The sequence below is a fragment of the Rhyacophila brunnea genome, unplaced genomic scaffold (genome assembly GCF_057557595.1).
Source record: "Rhyacophila brunnea isolate RB1 unplaced genomic scaffold, BYU_Rbru_1.0 scaffold_1, whole genome shotgun sequence".
Lineage (NCBI taxonomy): Eukaryota > Metazoa > Arthropoda > Insecta > Trichoptera > Rhyacophilidae > Rhyacophila > Rhyacophila brunnea.
Window position 1 is genome coordinate 28,316,621 of NW_028232751.1, and position 17,419 is coordinate 28,334,039.

General features: G+C 32.4%; 1 protein-coding gene across 1 annotated transcript in view; it reads left to right on the forward strand.

The window, feature by feature from the left end:
* Positions 1 to 371: 371 nt before the first annotated feature.
* Positions 372 to 17,419, forward strand: part of LOC147079650 (putative fatty acyl-CoA reductase CG5065) — a 45,170-nt gene continuing 28,122 nt past the window's right edge. The window contains exon 1 of the mRNA XM_085942840.1: positions 372 to 512. The gene's annotated coding sequence lies outside the window, so the exon portion shown is untranslated. The remainder of the gene's footprint in view (positions 513 to 17,419) is intronic.

A 17,419-nucleotide genomic window follows, 5' to 3' on the forward strand; every position in this document is an offset into this window, starting at 1 on the left:
TTTATATATTTAAGGTAGCCGTAGTAAAAAAAATGGAAGTAGCCATTTACCTAACAAATTTTCATATACAATAATTTGAGACTAAAAATGAAAGGACACGGCATTTTAAGCCGGCTTAAGGGCGGCACTTTGCCTCGGGACGTCACTGGTTGAAGAAGTAACATTGTCGGGCTGGATATAAAGTGCGCTCAGCGTACGGTTACTATCAAAGTAATCACTCGGTCATGTTGTGGATTGTGACGCAAGCCGAGTGAAAGAGAAAAAAAGTGGTAGGTACTTAGTACTTATCCCACTTTAAGACCATCGGTCGAGTGAAACCGATTTCATAAAACATTCCGCGGTGCGCCATCGAGCTGTGTCGACGTATCCAGTCATCACAGTCCGTTCTCAGTGCAGCGCACTTGTCCGCGTTTGTTTTTACCCGGTCCAAAACGACGTAGTTCCGTGCCTTGATTGTGCGAGCACTCCGTAACCAACGGATAAACATTATCATTTGAGACTTCAACGCAGCGGTATGTACAAAACCCATTTTTTTCTCTATACCTTCAACGAGTGAAAAAAATGGTATTTCACGTGACATTTTAACTACCGACTTATAATATTTACTTGCCGTGATACATTTTAATTCGCTTTGTTATCAGCAATGCGAATTAATAACCGATTGTTTAATTGTAAATAAATACCCGGTGTATAGGTACTACCATACCTATAAATAATGATTAATTCTATACATTTTTACATCGTCTTCTAACAATTCACTTTATTAAATTATAATAATAGTTAACATTAAATTATAATCTTACACCATAATTGTTTTAATTACCTACAAATAATATTGTAGATACTTAGAGCTATGTATTTTTTTTTATTAAAATCAAGTCACATCGAAGTACATAGGTATCTACCGACTTCGTAAACGTAACCTAACCTATATTTTAAAAATATGTAATTACTATATATAGGTGAGTAGATAGATACTATATTATTACTATATTTTTAATTTACTTATTTTGACATGTACCTACTGTGATATTTGTAGTTCAATTAAAACAGGTTTACAGTGTTAATACAGTGAATAAAAAACAATATACTTACTGCAAAAATAGTAACAGCGAGGACGCCACAGAGTTTAATAAAAGTAGACAAAATTACTCACATCTAAATGCATGATTTCTTAGGTGAAATATGTCGATTATAACATAGGAATCGCCCTCCAAACTGTCATTATCAATGGCAGATTAGTCTTACACCTTACCCCTTGGGAGAATAAACAACTGATGCTTCCGATTTCTCAAAAAGTTATCAGTGGCGTAGAGATTAACACAATATGTAAGGGGTGCAATGCTATATACTTAATACTTATTATAAATTCCATTATACGTACTTACCTTCATTTTAAATATTAAAACATTATTCAATTAAAAATATGGTAGGTATGTAAAATAATTTTAAGAAATTTCTTCTCATTATTCGACGGTGCTACAAATCAAATCAAGGTTTGGCATCTTAAATTATCTGCTTCCATGCTACTCGTTCTTTTGCTGCTTCTCTCTACTTGTTCACCAGCAGCAGCTTCTTAGAAAACCGCCACTGATCTCAAAAGATGTAATATTTATATTTGTTCCTTCGTTTGCTACCATTAAGGTATAATTTGCGGCACGACCTGCCTACCCACATGGGACGTCACTGTAAAAACGTCTTTAAAGATACGTCGATATTTTTGGTGTTATAATATGTAGTTTATTATGAGCTGGAGAGTTTATATATAGTCTTACCAACCAAACTTTACTGGTACCTATCCCACAGTTAAAATTCAATAAAAAGTACATTACATCTGTCATTCTGTCATTTTATATTTTTCGTTTGTTTTTATTATTGTTATTTATTATGTGTTATGTTTTTTATTTTTATTGCGTAAGCGAGTAGCGTAATGTACCTACTCAAGCATAAAAAATGTGTACGTTTTTGATTAAGAATTATAATCCCGTAATTAAAAATTCCAACCATGATTCCAATCTCGTATATCCTGTTTTTTTATGAATTTCTATTGTATCTAATCTATACATATTATGACCTATATATTATATATATATACCTAAAACCTGCTGGATAGACAGATTCATAAAGTTCGGTGGATGTACGTAGCAGCAATGAACTAGGGACTGGGATGAGTGAAGAGAGCTAGGGGAGGTCTTCATCCAACAGTGTATCAACCCCAGGTGATGATGATGATGAACAAATAAAACAAAATAGATTTATAACCATTTATGAATCCGTCAAACCGCCACGCGAAGAGGGGCAATTGAAAAAATCTTCTTTGGGGTTGAACTAGTACTTTTTTAAGTATGCTAGTCGGTCAATTAATAGAGTCTAATAAAATTCAATATCAAGGCGGTCACCGAGTTCAATCTCATAGTACAGATACAAACACGTGTAATTTTCTCGAAAGGTTTTTACGTAAAGTATAAAAAAGGTTAATTATCTACCTACATACTGAAAATCTACTTTACCAGTGATTTTTTTTTTGTTAGCTCAATAAAATATAATCATATAATTTAATAAATTTACGCCTGTTTGTAAATTTCTTACATATTAGCGTTATTAGCACTACCAGTAAAGTAGTAGATACGAGTAATTTATTAATTGAGACATCTATTTTCAAACAAATGATACGTAGGTGTACCATAATCATTTTTTTTCCTATTGTATTGCTCATATTTTAAAATTAGAACAATGTTCTGTCCATTATAATTAATTAATAATTAATCGTCTATTACAATAAAAATACGCAATATATTAAATCGGACATATCGGCATGCATTTCTTATTTTTACAGTTTCTGCCATTTTAAACATTTTTCCGAGTTGTTTTGGCGGGAAATTAGTTATAGATCTGGGTATTCCCAAATTCAAGTAACAGTCTTTGTTTCGCGGCTTAACCAAACAAACTATGTTTGAAATCAACGTGAAAAGTCTACCCCGTCCCAAGACGACAGCATTTTACCACGTTTTTATTAGCTCGTATTCTTGTTTGTCCAGTACAAATTTTTTCTTGTTTGTCCAAGATTTGATTAAGAACTTCCCGATTAGCTAGACAATTGAAACTTTTAGAATATATCAAAACACGACATCAATGCATTATTTTATTACTTTTAGCCATCTTTCAGCAGAATTGAATTCATTTTCAGTTACTTAATTCTGTTTTGTATGGAAAGTTATTTCGGAAAAAAATCGTAAAAAGTAAAACACTACTATTGGTTGCTATGGGGGTCCTAGCAACTATATTGCTAATATATACTTGCGTTACTATGGAAATCAATATGAAATGTTAAAATGACATTTCAGTATTCTATATTTATTCAGTATTTCTATCAAGTATAACAAAAAGTATTTATTATTACATAGAATTGTCAAGTTTATATTATGATTTAACAGAAAATTTAAAAACGTGGTATATAAAAAGTTCTTTTTATCTTGTAATTATTTATACTTATCTCCCTTCCAAAAATTTTCTTCTAAAAAAATATCTTATACCTACTTAAATTTGTAATATAAATTAAAATTGTTAAAAATATTCCATGACCGTGAAATATAACTTTGTTTGTAGAAGAAATCTACATATTGTTATACATTATATATTATAATATGTATTTTGTTAGATTTTGACCATAATATGTGTACATATCGATTTTCGGAAATAATCGTCTCAACTATAATCATACCTATATAGAAAAAATTAAAACTGCTTGCCTATTGTTTATTTAACAATGAACTCACGCAGTATTTAAAATATAATATTTTATTGTTACTCAGAAATAACTGGAACTATAGCTACTTACTAGCCTTATGAACTTAGTACTCGTATGTGACAGCGTTTATGGAATCTTTAAAGCGTGGTTCAATGAGTAAATCATTATATGTTGTAAGTTGCTGCGTTACAGAATGGATTAATGATAATATATTGTAAGTTACTGCATTAGAAGTAGGTGGCATCGTTAATATATTGTTAATATCATCACTTAATATCATGTTAATGTTAATATCAATCACCTTCAGTTGACGTTTCAGTCGTTTTTCAAATGCGATTTTATGATCATTTATTTTAACATTCTAAATAATGACCGTAAGGTGTACTACGCTTGACGCGATCAGTCCTTTCACATGCAGTTATATACTCGTAGCATACACTTTTAATGTTACAATGTAAAATGCTTTAGTTCCGGTACAAAGATGTTTCGTATTTGTCGTTGTTAAATCTTTTTTTTTAAACACTACTATAGTCACTACAAATCGATATGTATTTATATATCATGGTTTTTGCCAGTGACGGGTTTAGGGACTTGGAGTCTCGAGGCACTGACTGATTTTGAAAAAATAAATGAAAATCATAAATTCCAACTAGCAATGTTTTTTTTGGACCATGTTCGATCCTGACACGATCATATGGGCCTCCACAGAATGTTTGTATTAACAGTTTTTGTTTTTACGAGAAATTAGCTAACCTATTAGGTCCATCTCCAAATACCTACACATTGAAAAGTGTAGTAGTCCCAGACCCAGGATTCAAACCTGGGACCCACGTCATGCAAGTTGCAAAATTGTATACATGAATCAAAATAGTTCGGAAGCTTCTGAATGTTCACGCAACAGTTGGATTGGTTCGTCTGCGCCTGCGCCTGCCGGTAAAAAAAGGAACTACGCCGCGCAGACTCATTTTGAGGTTAATCGATTTTCCCAACCTGTCAAATAGTATATACCTACTATAAAATGACAACATCGCGTCTCGCTTACTCTCGAGGAATGAGATTGGCGAGACGGTAATCACTTTTATGTTATTATCGCGATAGTTTAAAATACACACCTTTGCTGCAAGTAAATCCATGCACGTGTATAGGCGGTATGCATAAGTCTGTTATTATTAGTCTAAAGGTAAGTGGAGCAATATTGTTTTCAAATAAATATCGTATGTATCTTAAATAAATGCTATGAAGATATTTTTTTAATTCATACAAATTTCAACTTTGGCATGAATATTTCACTATCATTATTTTGTGGATCGGTAAAAGGTTTAGGCAAATTTTTATTCGTAGAAGTAGTTTTCTTAGATATATAAATAGGGTTAGGCGACCAATAGTTTTATCGTTTGACATACAATTGTGAATTATATATTATATTCCGCACGAGCACCTCCTTATTTATTTCGTATTGCCACATAGAGTCATTATTTACAGACAAGATGAAAAGTATTCAAAGTAAATAAAACAAACCGGTATTGACAAATTTGTTTTGTACTGTATGTGTACGTAATGTTTTTGCTTTGTTGTTTTCGCTGGTCGCTAATTAAAATGTTCTCAATAATTTTATAAATCGAAATGTTATATAAAAAAGTGATGATTTTATATTAAGCAGAATTATCTGATTCATTAGCATTTACTTGATATATTGACTATTAGTACCTATACAGTAATTACAACCCAAATCAAGAGAGTGTTTGTAAACACGAAAATTTTAAACTGGACCGACTGCGCTATTCGAATATGAGGGAACTTTTTTTGTTAATAAAGCAGTTGACCGCTATAAATATTCCTGCCAATTTTCAACCCCCTACCATAAATAACGATCGCGTATACAATATCAACAAGCCTATAAACCACTGGATGTGTAAATAATTAGACGCTTTCAAGGAAAACTCAACCAACTCCGAACCCAGTGGAATGGTGCCAGGATTAAAAAAAAATATATTGATTTTGAAGATATGCACAAATTTATGGTGGCTTTACGCTATATTAATATGTTTTTAACATGCCATACGATATCATACAGTTTTAGGTATACCATATTACGTTGTAACCACTTCTGAGTATTCACTGGTAAGTGAGCGTACCTACTAGTAGTTACGACAGGTCACAGATCCAGAATAGTTGTGCACCTCCACAATTAGATTTAGGAGTTTCTGGGCGCTCGGTGTGTGTGAGAGATGATTATGGAGTTATTCCATCTCCATCTCCATCCGCCATGTACCTATATAATATGCAGTCACTTTTCATGGTCCTTTAAACGTGTCTGAATGAAAATATTTTTAGTGGCATATTTCTATTTGCCTGGGACAAAACCGCAAGGGACGGATGTAACAACCATGCACATTGGTGGTTGAAAAATGACTTTAAAAAAATAAAAAAGAATCTTGACTTGTTCTGCAGTCATTTATCTTTAGTGACATTAAGTGTGGGTATTTTGTACACATTTACTAAAACTCTGCCGAAACAGAAGAGTCAGGAGTTGAAAGTGATGAATATAGAGATCACAATTATTATTCCGTTCTCCATACACCGCATTTTTTTTCAGGCGAAAGCTTCTTGCTTGGCCGTAACTGGAAACTACTTCCACAGCAGAGAACACAGAATTAATGGGAACTGAAATACTTAACGGGTATGGAGTAACAGTCAACCGATCTCGAGTGTGGAATAATATGGGATAAACTTAAACACGTGTCAATAATACATCATTTTTAGCTTATCCTTCGTTCTGACAACTGCTATGTGCACTGACGCTCATTCAATATTGGTTTAAAGTTTGCACCACACACTATTGCACGTCTATAATGTGTGATTCATTTTCATAGGACACTCACACATTCAAAATCCTGCTTCAAAATGTAGTGTATTGGGGTATAGCCTATCTGAATTCTATTTATTAATCAGTTCTGTGTTCGACAGTAATAATAGCGTTTGATGTAGCGAAATAAACGTATGCGAAAAACAGTAAGATACGAGGAATGTTCTACGCAACACGTGCTAGCTACAGTCATACGTGGTTGTATTTTCTGTGGGTCTTCTTACTTTTACGGATCAGTTAACGACATAGTCCATAGATTTAATGCATAGATTAAATGACATCCGCCATCGTGGTTGAAGTCATAATGAGAATTTAAAATCACTAAACATGTTTTTCCGGTAAATTCGCATGAATATGTTTACATAAATTCGTCAAAATTTGGAAAAGTAGTGCTTGTGTCGCTTTGATAATGAAAATTTTAAATGTTGCCAATATATATTATTATATAATAATATGCAAATGTGACAATAACTTTAATGGCAACCTTGAGTTTCGATGATTTCGATTAAAATACACACGCTGGGCAAAACTTTTCTTGGTATAAAATACCCAAAGCGAATAAAGAAATGTATTTAACAGGTGTATGCAATTAATATTCATTTATTTGTAATTTCGTAATATCCAATGCTAACCCAACCAGTAATTTGTAGCGTGATGTAATTTTAAAGTTTGAAGTATTACTTACAAAATTTATCAACTCATTGACGTAATTGAATACTGCGTTACTGGTAGGTATGTACACACTACCTACTTATATTTATAAAGCCTCGTCCAGACCAAGATACATTTATCCGTTAACAATTAATGAACGTTGTATAAAAATATTTAAAAAGTTTTTTTTTTTACAAAAATATCCATGTTAATTTCTTTTATTTTGTTAACTGTCAATTCATGGTGGAAATGCATTGTATTGTTGTTTTAATTTAATAAAACGCATTTTTTGTTTATAGTACTTATTCAACTTTTAATAAATAAATTAGGACCGGTTTCGCCACCTCAGAGAGACATTTTCAACAGTTTCAACATTTTCAGTTGAAAATGTCCCTCTGAGGCGGACAAAACCGGTCCTAATATATTGATTAAAAGTGGAATAAGTATCTACTACAAAAAAAAATGCGTTTTATTAAATTAAAACAACAATAATATCCATGTTACACAAAAACCTGAATAAATATACTTACAAAGAAATAAGTATGGCCATGTTTGGGAGATAAATTTAATTATTGTAGTGTTTAATCGGCGTGGTTTCATATTAGTATCTGCCAAACTATGTGCCGTGACTAGGGTTGCCAACCATCCCGGATTGGCCGGGATTTTCCCGGAATTGGAATCGATGTCCTTGATCTCGGATGAATGCTAAACTGTCCCAGAAATTTAGAGAAATTTAAATTGACATCGTGTAAATCCGTTGAACGTTCTTCCAACGTACATTAAAATAAAGAATGTTTTGAATTGACATGGGAGCAATAATTATCTGTTTTCCCAAATATATTACAAATCATAATTATTGACATCGGTGCGTTATATAATATGTAATGAATATACAGATCTTCGATTGGTTTTTACTGCTCTGAACAAAGAGCAAAACGATGACAAACAATGGGCAGAGTATTCCAAAAAGCATGAAAAATCTGTCGAGCTGATGAAAATTGTGTCTTTTATTTTTCCATCTCTGCGAATAATGCTTACCCAAAAAAAGTATTTAGTCATATGAACAGTGTGTGGACGAAGGCCAGGAGGAAATAACATGAAAATCGACTTAGTAAAGGCGTAACTGCAAAAACGACTTAATAGTGAATCGTGCGTAAACTTTTTAAATACAGACTCACTTGCGAAAGAATTGATGATTGCAGCAAAAAGTGAGAAAAAATATTATTGAAAAAACTCATAAAAATATAACGTCAAATTTGTTATTATAAGATTTAAAAAATATATTTTTTATTATTACGTAATATATCTATGTATGTATATATTAATTAGTAATAAATAAGTTTCTATAATAGTGAGCTATTTGTCCCGGAATCGTCACAGATAAATTTGGCAACCCTAGCCGCGACACACTTTAGTATCCCGCGAGAGATTCCACGTGGTCGCGAAAGAAGAAATCTGAATCTGTATCGTGTAATACACTCTATTTACGAGAGGCATCGCTCGCATACAAGACAAGTTAGAACTGTGGATCAGAGAAGTTGAAGACGGAAGACAGTTGAAAACCTTTCTCACTTGATTATTAATAATAACGAGATAAAAAGAACTTTTTATATACTTACAACGTTTTTAAATTCTGTTGAACCATATAAACTTGACTTGACTAGGTTAAACGATAAAAAAAAATGTACTTGACATGTCACATTGATTTCCATAGTAACGCACGTATAATATATTAGAAGACTAGCCCAGACTAGCAACCAATAATGGTGTCAAAATAACTTTTCATACAAAACAGAATTAACTGAAAATGAATTCAATTCTACTTAAAGATGGATAAAAGTATTAAAAAAATATATTGGCATCGTGTTCTGATATATTCGAATAGTTTCAAATGTCTAGCTAGTCGGGAAGTTAGTTAAAAATCGATTGCAAGATTTGTACCGGACAAATAAGAATATGAGCTAAGAAAAACGTTGTAAATTAATGTCGGAGTGGGTCATCAATCATTTCGCGAGATATTACAGTACACACCGAACATTAACAGTAGAAGAAAATTTAATAGAATTCAAAAATTATCATGTGCACGAAGATACTTTTTCTGACCTACTGTTGTCAGCATTTTGGTTTTCGGTTTTGAGTCAATATCTTCGATGAACTTGCTATACTTCCATTACATCTCAATCTCATGAAAATGAAATATAAAAAAATGGGAACGATTACAGATGGTAGATGACGGGTTTATTTACTTTAAAGCTGTTGTTTGACATCACTCTTTTATTTTAAATCAAATTGGATCCTTCTCAGTAGTAAAACTCATATCTATTCTACATATATAATTTATGTAGGTATATTTATATATATATTATACTTTAAAACGAACCTACATAATATTATGCCGTATACAGACGCGATTTTCTTTGACGCAGATGACGTAATCGATTCATCATAAATTTAAAAGGGGGGCCTCGAAACAGTTCATATAAATCATATAAGCAATCATTAAATTTTTATTTCACACAAATAACTTAGTACAATATATAAAAAAATATTACTCAAAACATAATCGAAATTTTCGAAATCATTGTAACCAACATTAAACTGACCGATCAAACAGACACGTACGTGTACACGTAAAAATGAATATTATTGGGTATCATTCTTTATAATAATTATTTTGGTATTTTTATTAGTTTATTGTATTATTAGTGTGGGGTTCAAAATGTGAATAAAAACTCAAAATCAGTCAGTGCTTTAGCTTTAGGTCTCCATGTACCTATACCCGCAACTGACCGTATAAGGACGTACGATAGACGTTTACTAAAAATTCAGCTGAGTGTGTCCCAGAAAGAACTTTCCCGGTTATAATGAAATTGACAGTCACTTAAATTAAAGAAATCCTCGTATGACTTTATTACTACTTCGGTTGAGGCTAAATGAAAATAGAAAGAAATAAAATGACAAATTTGTAAAATTTATTCAACTCTGGTTGCAAATCACTGTCAAATGTACACAGAGCCGTAGTGACATAGAGCGGAATGTAGAAACATTTGTCATAACTAAAATTTCCTTAACAGAAAACACTATGCAGAAACATTGTCCTTAGTTAAGATCATTTCTATTGAAAATAATACCATATTTAAAAATTCTCTTTCCAATAGTTTAGGTAAATTATTTTATAATTGTTAAACGATGACAAAAATATGACAACTGCATTTTATAAATGCAATAACTATAAATACATATTAATATTTAATTATAATACTCTTATGTTTCCGTTATAAGTCATTATACGTGATTCCATAGGCACCGCAAGATATTTTTTTAACATGGTAACACTAGCGTCAAGTGTCATTCTTCACCTGGCATTTTGTATTTCTGCGGGCTGGCGTATAAAAGTGAAATAATATTCTCCAAGTACATGCCAAACGAATTAACACTGTCAATATCCATATTGAGATACATTGTTAAATGTATTTGAGTGTATGGACTGTTTTATAGACATGCGAATTTAGTTTGACAGCAGCTGTCAGTGGTAAATGGTAATACAGAAGGGGGCGTTTTCATAACAAAAGTAGTGTATGGTTAAGGATTCCTTAACTCTATACTCAGGATTGTCTATAGTTAAGTCATGCTTTTCGGCGACTTATCCTTAGGATCAAAATCTTAGATTGTGCATGCCGCTCATAGTTATTATATCTAATCAAAATAGATAATAATGATAATAATCAATAACAAGATTTGTCGCATTTTTTTTTAAATGGCTTAGTATTTTTAAATGCTCGTACAACAAACTGGTTACTAATTAGAATTATTTCAACTTATTCATCTGTCAAAAATAGATAAATACCACAGAACAGAGTAACAAATAGAATTCAGATAAGCTGCACCCAAACACACTATATTTTGAAGCAGGGTTTTGAATGTGTGAATGCCCTACTAAAATGAAATACAGATGATAGACGTGCTATAGTGTGTGTTTCAACCTTTAAATACACAAATATTGAATGAGCGCCAGTGCATAACCCGAGAGCAGTTATCAGAACGAAGAATCCTTAAAACGTTACGTTCGTCCCACAGAACAGTGATAATAAATAGAATACCGATAGGCTATATTCAATACGCCGCATATTGATGCAGGGTTTTCAATGTGTGAGTGTCTTACCGAAATTAAGCACGCATTATGCACGTGTAATAGTGTGTGTAATACACCAACATTAAATGAGCGTAAATGCATAAGCCGAGAGCAGTTTTCAGTATTCGACGTAAAACGTATTCTTGACACGTGTGTAAGTTTAACCCGGATTCTTCCTTACTCGAGTGGGTTACCTGCTATCGCCTTACCCGTTATGTATTTCAGTTCCCATTATTTCTGAGTTCCTTGGTTTATCCCATATTCTTCCACACTCGAGATCGGTTGCCTGTTACTCCACACCCGTTAGGTATTTCAGTGTCCATTAATTATTCTGTTATGTAGGTGAGGTACGTACTAAGAGTTATTTAAAAACGGATCCAAATATTAACAAAATACCTAGTAAAATTATAAGTTTTTGGGACTGCATACCTGACGTTGACTTTAATAACTTAAAAAATCGTAATAAGAATGACAACGATAATAATTATTGATATACAAATATATTTAAGCTACGAGATGGTAAATACGTTTTCCCATAATAGTTATTAACGGACTAATCGCTTCAATTGCATTTTACACCCATTAAACTGGTTTTCAATTGTCAGTTAAATTCAAGTTAAAAATAACAGCGAGGAAATTTTGTACGCGCGTTAGAAGTTTTACTTCTTTGGCGTAACAAAACAAAATAAGCCGTTACCTGCATCTATTAATATTACAGTGGATTAGGTTGATGAAAACGTAAGCGATTCATCTGTGTCTCATATAACACATGATAATTGTAATTTAATTATTATATTGGACCAAAACTCATCTTTGCCATACAGCGGTTATAATCGATTCAGAAGCGCCCATGATGAATTAAAATTATAACCAACTCAACATTCACAAAATTTATTTATTTATTGATTTATAATTTTACTCATAAATAATACCTACTTACATAAATATAGCCTCAAATCTTGATACACAATCTTTACAATGAAAAATAAATATACACTCCAATATAAATAAAGTTTTATGAATATAAATTAACAGTGTAGAATGTTAGTCTCCAAAAATTTGTTTATAAACATATATATTTTTATGACACAATATTGGTTATGTTTACAACACGTACTCTTTACTTGGTTGTATTGAACGACTAACTAAATCACAGAATGCGCATGCGCATGTACCCTTGAGACCAAAATAATAAATTATGTGTTACATCGGCATGCGCAACTTCGTCACACGCCAATAATAAATTATGTGTTGCATCGGCGCGCGCAACTTTGTCACACGCCAAAAATACACTCTGATCTGTTTTCCCAAATGCCCCAAAATAAGTATAACTTCAAAAAATCAGGAAAAGTGCAGGAGAACCTTTCTGATATGCTCCGACTCTACTACACCGTGGATTGTAATAATACAATGCCTATAAAACTATGTCTGTCAACTTATTTATATAGTCGTAAATATTATTATGTTGTGACTGTATGATTATTTTAAACAGCGATCGGCAATGTTATCTTTAACAAAATGCAGCCAAATATGTCGCAATGCTTAAGCTAAGGTCAAGTTGTAGTAGACAGCTAGACATATTAACATGATGTAAATTGTATAATAAGAAAAGCGTTGAAAAAACAAGGCCAATGTCGTAAAAGATTTGACTTAGCGGTTGTATCAATAATTATGTTCACATAAATTAAATAACCTGTAGATTTTTTCACCTATATGTAATTCATAGTTTAAGTGAGGTCTACTAATGTGGAGATTTTGTATATTCTTTTCTTTTTATGCTATCCCATATTGGAACTCAGCAATTGTGGGAAAAATAAACTTTGATTTTGTATTTTGATACTCGGAACAATTCGATAGACTTGCTTTGTTAACATTTGTAATTGTTTAATTATTAATTTTAATTTTTGATGATATGTGATTCGTAATTAATTGAAAGCCAGAACTGTTGTTAATGGTGTACCTGCACCTGTACACTGTATTATATTTTGAGGATGTGTATATATATTTTTTCCGATCATGTCCGATCCTAATAGGATCATATGGGCCTCCACAGAGTAGAGGTTTGTATTAACAAATTTTGTTTTTTTGCGAGTAATAGATGTCAGCCACTTGCTCAACCTATTAGGTCCTTACCCTGACTCGACTATATATTTTATAATATATTTGTTTTATCTTAGGACAAACACAATAATGTAGAAAGACTATTTAATTGGGTGGTTAATTTTCAACTGCTTGATTGGAAGGTTTGATATCGACTGAATAATATAATTTCCGAGTGACGAATACTTAATTATCGTCTGAGTTCGTTAGTTATAATTTATATTAATAGATGTTTCTATAGACTTGTACACATAAATAAACGACGGAGGTTTTTTTATTCAAGAAATACATCTTCCTCTGCTACGTGTACGTTCAATCTTTCCTTCGATAATGTGACAAGTTGGCCCTTTTTTCTTATTTTGCGAATCGCTGTCATAATATCACCTATGGTTGGACAATTATGTGTACTGTGTTCCTCTCAAAGTGTTGGCACTGAGCCAAATATGAAAGCGTGGATGCATCTTTTGCACTGGCCGATAGTTAGTAGAAGCCTTTCATTTATTTGTCGTTTGCATCATCTGTGGCTTTGGCTTTAAGCACAAATTACACCAGCAGAGTCGACGACGCAGGCCGTCTGACCTGATCTAAAATGTAATTATGAAATTTATAAAATAATCTTTGGCATAATAGTTAGCCAGATAGAATTCGACGAGTAAGGTACCAAATTAGCTTAAAGGCGTTCGTTTCTGAGTACGTCCACGTGTGACATACCCTGCCAATACTGTCAGTTTGACGTTTACGTTTATAATTAAGGTCGTTTGACTTAAATAATTTATGTTAACATACAGTAATAATACGAAACAAAAATATTTTTTAATAAATAAATTAACTAATTCTCACCCAAAAGGCAACACATTCCCCATTATGTTTGTGTTCTCTGGATTTAACTTTGTCGTTGAAGACAGTGACGTTCCATGGCACATTATAGAGGGCGGAAAATGAAAGAACGAATGCGTTCATTCATAGCCCACTGAAGAAGGAAGCCGATATATTACACGACTGGTCCTACTTTTCGCCGCTCTCATTGTCTATGGATGACCTGTCATTGTCTGCAGAGTGCTCATACTGACGCGTCTGTCGTGTTCACTTGTCGGAGTATTCTTAGTTTCATATTATTTTAACGTATCTTGGAGACCTTGGAGTCCATCTGATTTAGTGGTTATGTGTTATTAATAATTGGAAGTGACGATCAAAGTAAGTAAATTTCTTCTAGTGTATATAATAATATCATAATACACTAGGACGTTTGTCAATGTGACAGTCGATTCTAAACGACAATAACTAATAACTTATTTATATTATATACTCTTCAGTCATTATAGAATACCAAACTCTGCTTGCAAGTACGTTATCAATAAATAGTATGGCAGTGGAACACTCGTTGCTTGCGCAAAAATTTATGCTCAGGCTTTATTGATCTAAAGATGGCGGTGGTTCATGACAACTTTTGAAACCAATGACGATTTTTCATAAACAGATGATGCGATCACTTCGTTAGAAAGTACTGACATCATAGTCAGCGCTTCCGAGCCCTACATAGGTACCTAATACCGGCGTTTTTTGAAAGTGGGTTTAGTGGAAATTCTCTTATCTAATCCCCAGCAACTGGCGATGACAAGGTGTAGAGGTATGTATTATTTTTATGTTCACTGTTCACGATGACCATCGTGAGACGTAGATTCTGCTAGTGTAATAAAAGTATTAGGAGAGCAAAGATATGTCATATGTGATAAAACTGTTCAAAACAGGTGTATACCTAACGTACCTATGTAATGGTAAAATATTGAGAAACTCTAGATTATCGTAATAATAATAAGTACGTACGCACATTTGATGACCCACGTTATATATGGTAATGGGTCATGTATCGCAAAGATGAATAAAATTGCATGTCATGCACAGATGTAATGTGACCGCATTTGTAATAAAAGTACCTACATATTATAATTATTATAGTCAGCTGGTTTGAAAGTATGAAATTCTGGTATTAAAATCTTGTATTAAATTACGCAAGTGTATTATAATAATAATATGCCCGCTCGAAGCGAACAAGTTTAATCAATGAAAGTGATTGCAAGTCGCGCAGACTAAATACGTATACAGTTATCGGTGTGTACTGCAGATTGCACAACGACCAAACTCGTGTGAACGAAGCACTACATATTAGGATTATCGGGAAATTATAGCCGCTTGCCGTCTTAAGCTTGACTTGGAATAGCCAATCGTTGTTTACATAATATATTAAGTAGGCAATTGGCATCTGTAGCGTGGGACGTGGAGGCCCGGAGCACTGACTGGATTTGAGTAAAGCTTGATTGAATGATGAGTATAACATTCTTGAGAAATCGATAAAGTAAAATAAGAAAGTGTTACTAGGCAAAGTTTTTCGAAAAGCAACATAATTTCAAAAATGTATCCGTGAAAAATGTAAAAGAAAAGCTCTCGACCCTGTTTGCGCACCATGTATAATTATTATGATACTACACTTATTAATTTTATTGTATATTTTCGTATGTCATTGGTTTTATGTTAATAAGTACCTATCATAAAAAACCGTTATAAGTTGTTCCTATAATCTAATCCACGACTATTAGAATAATCTCTTATTTTTAAATATGCTTTCCGATGAGGACCTTGATATTGGTACATACCATAATTAATACAAATTAATATTAATTTTTTTTATATATAAACCATAAACAACATAAAATCCGTGTTGGTACCTCTTGATACCCTTCGCGTATCACCAAAGATATGCATATCTATCATAGTTTGAGAAACAACGGCCTATAGTGTACAAAAAATGCATGGTTTTTTCAATGTGTTTTTGATTTAATTCAAGGGCTTTTTGTTTGTTTTTAATGTTACCTTTGCTCTATGGATGTCATTATGCTCCGCTCAGATGCGAGTACGACAATTAACTTATACTAGTGTATTTGCATTAAAAAAAAAATAACTGAGCAGTGACGAAGGGTGGAGGTAGACTCTTAAGATCGGACATAAATAATGCACACTAAATTTAGTCAGTCAAACGTATTTGTGTTCATTGAAATAAGACTACAGTGCTTGTTAAATGTTTAATTCAATCAAAGCCTAAAACTAATCCAAGCCATAGTACCTAAATAATAGTCAAAAATATTCGTTTATCTATAATATACCTACAATTATGCCATTAAACTATACATCATTTAAAATATTTTATAGAGAGAAGAATAACTGAGCAGTGACGAAGGGTGGAGGTAGACTCTTAAGATCGGACATAAATAATGCACACTAAATTTAGTCAGTCAAACGTATTTGTGTTCATTGAAATAAGACTACAGTGCTTGTTAAATGTTTAATTCAATCAAAGCCTAAAACTAATCCAAGCCATAGTACCTAAATAATAGTCAAAAATATTCGTTTATCTATAATATACCTAAAATTATGCCATTAAACTATACATCATTTAAAATATTTTATAGAGAGAAGAATATTTTTTATCGATTATCGTATAGTAAGGCAAGGCTTAATTAATTAAAAAAAACTAACCAACAGCATCCCTAATTTTTAAAAACTAACCAGGACTATCTGCAAATTGTATTCTTAGTTCAATGAAAACAAATAAGTATGACTGACAAAGTTTAGTGTGCAGTATTTATGTCGAATCTTAGCAGCCTACCTTCACCCTTCGTCACTCTAACTTGACGTGCTCAAAATTGAACTAATACAAGTACAGCGGTGACGAATTTAAGTAAATAAATTTAATATTTTATTGTAAATTCTACATAACTGCTTTCACTGTTGTGTAACTGTAAATTATCTTTTATTGCTATTCCAAGGGCAAAATTATCATTGATATTTCTATTTATCCAGGTTGTATCAATATGGAAGGCAAGCCAAGTCAAAACATACAAATTATATTCAGTTACTATGAAAATAA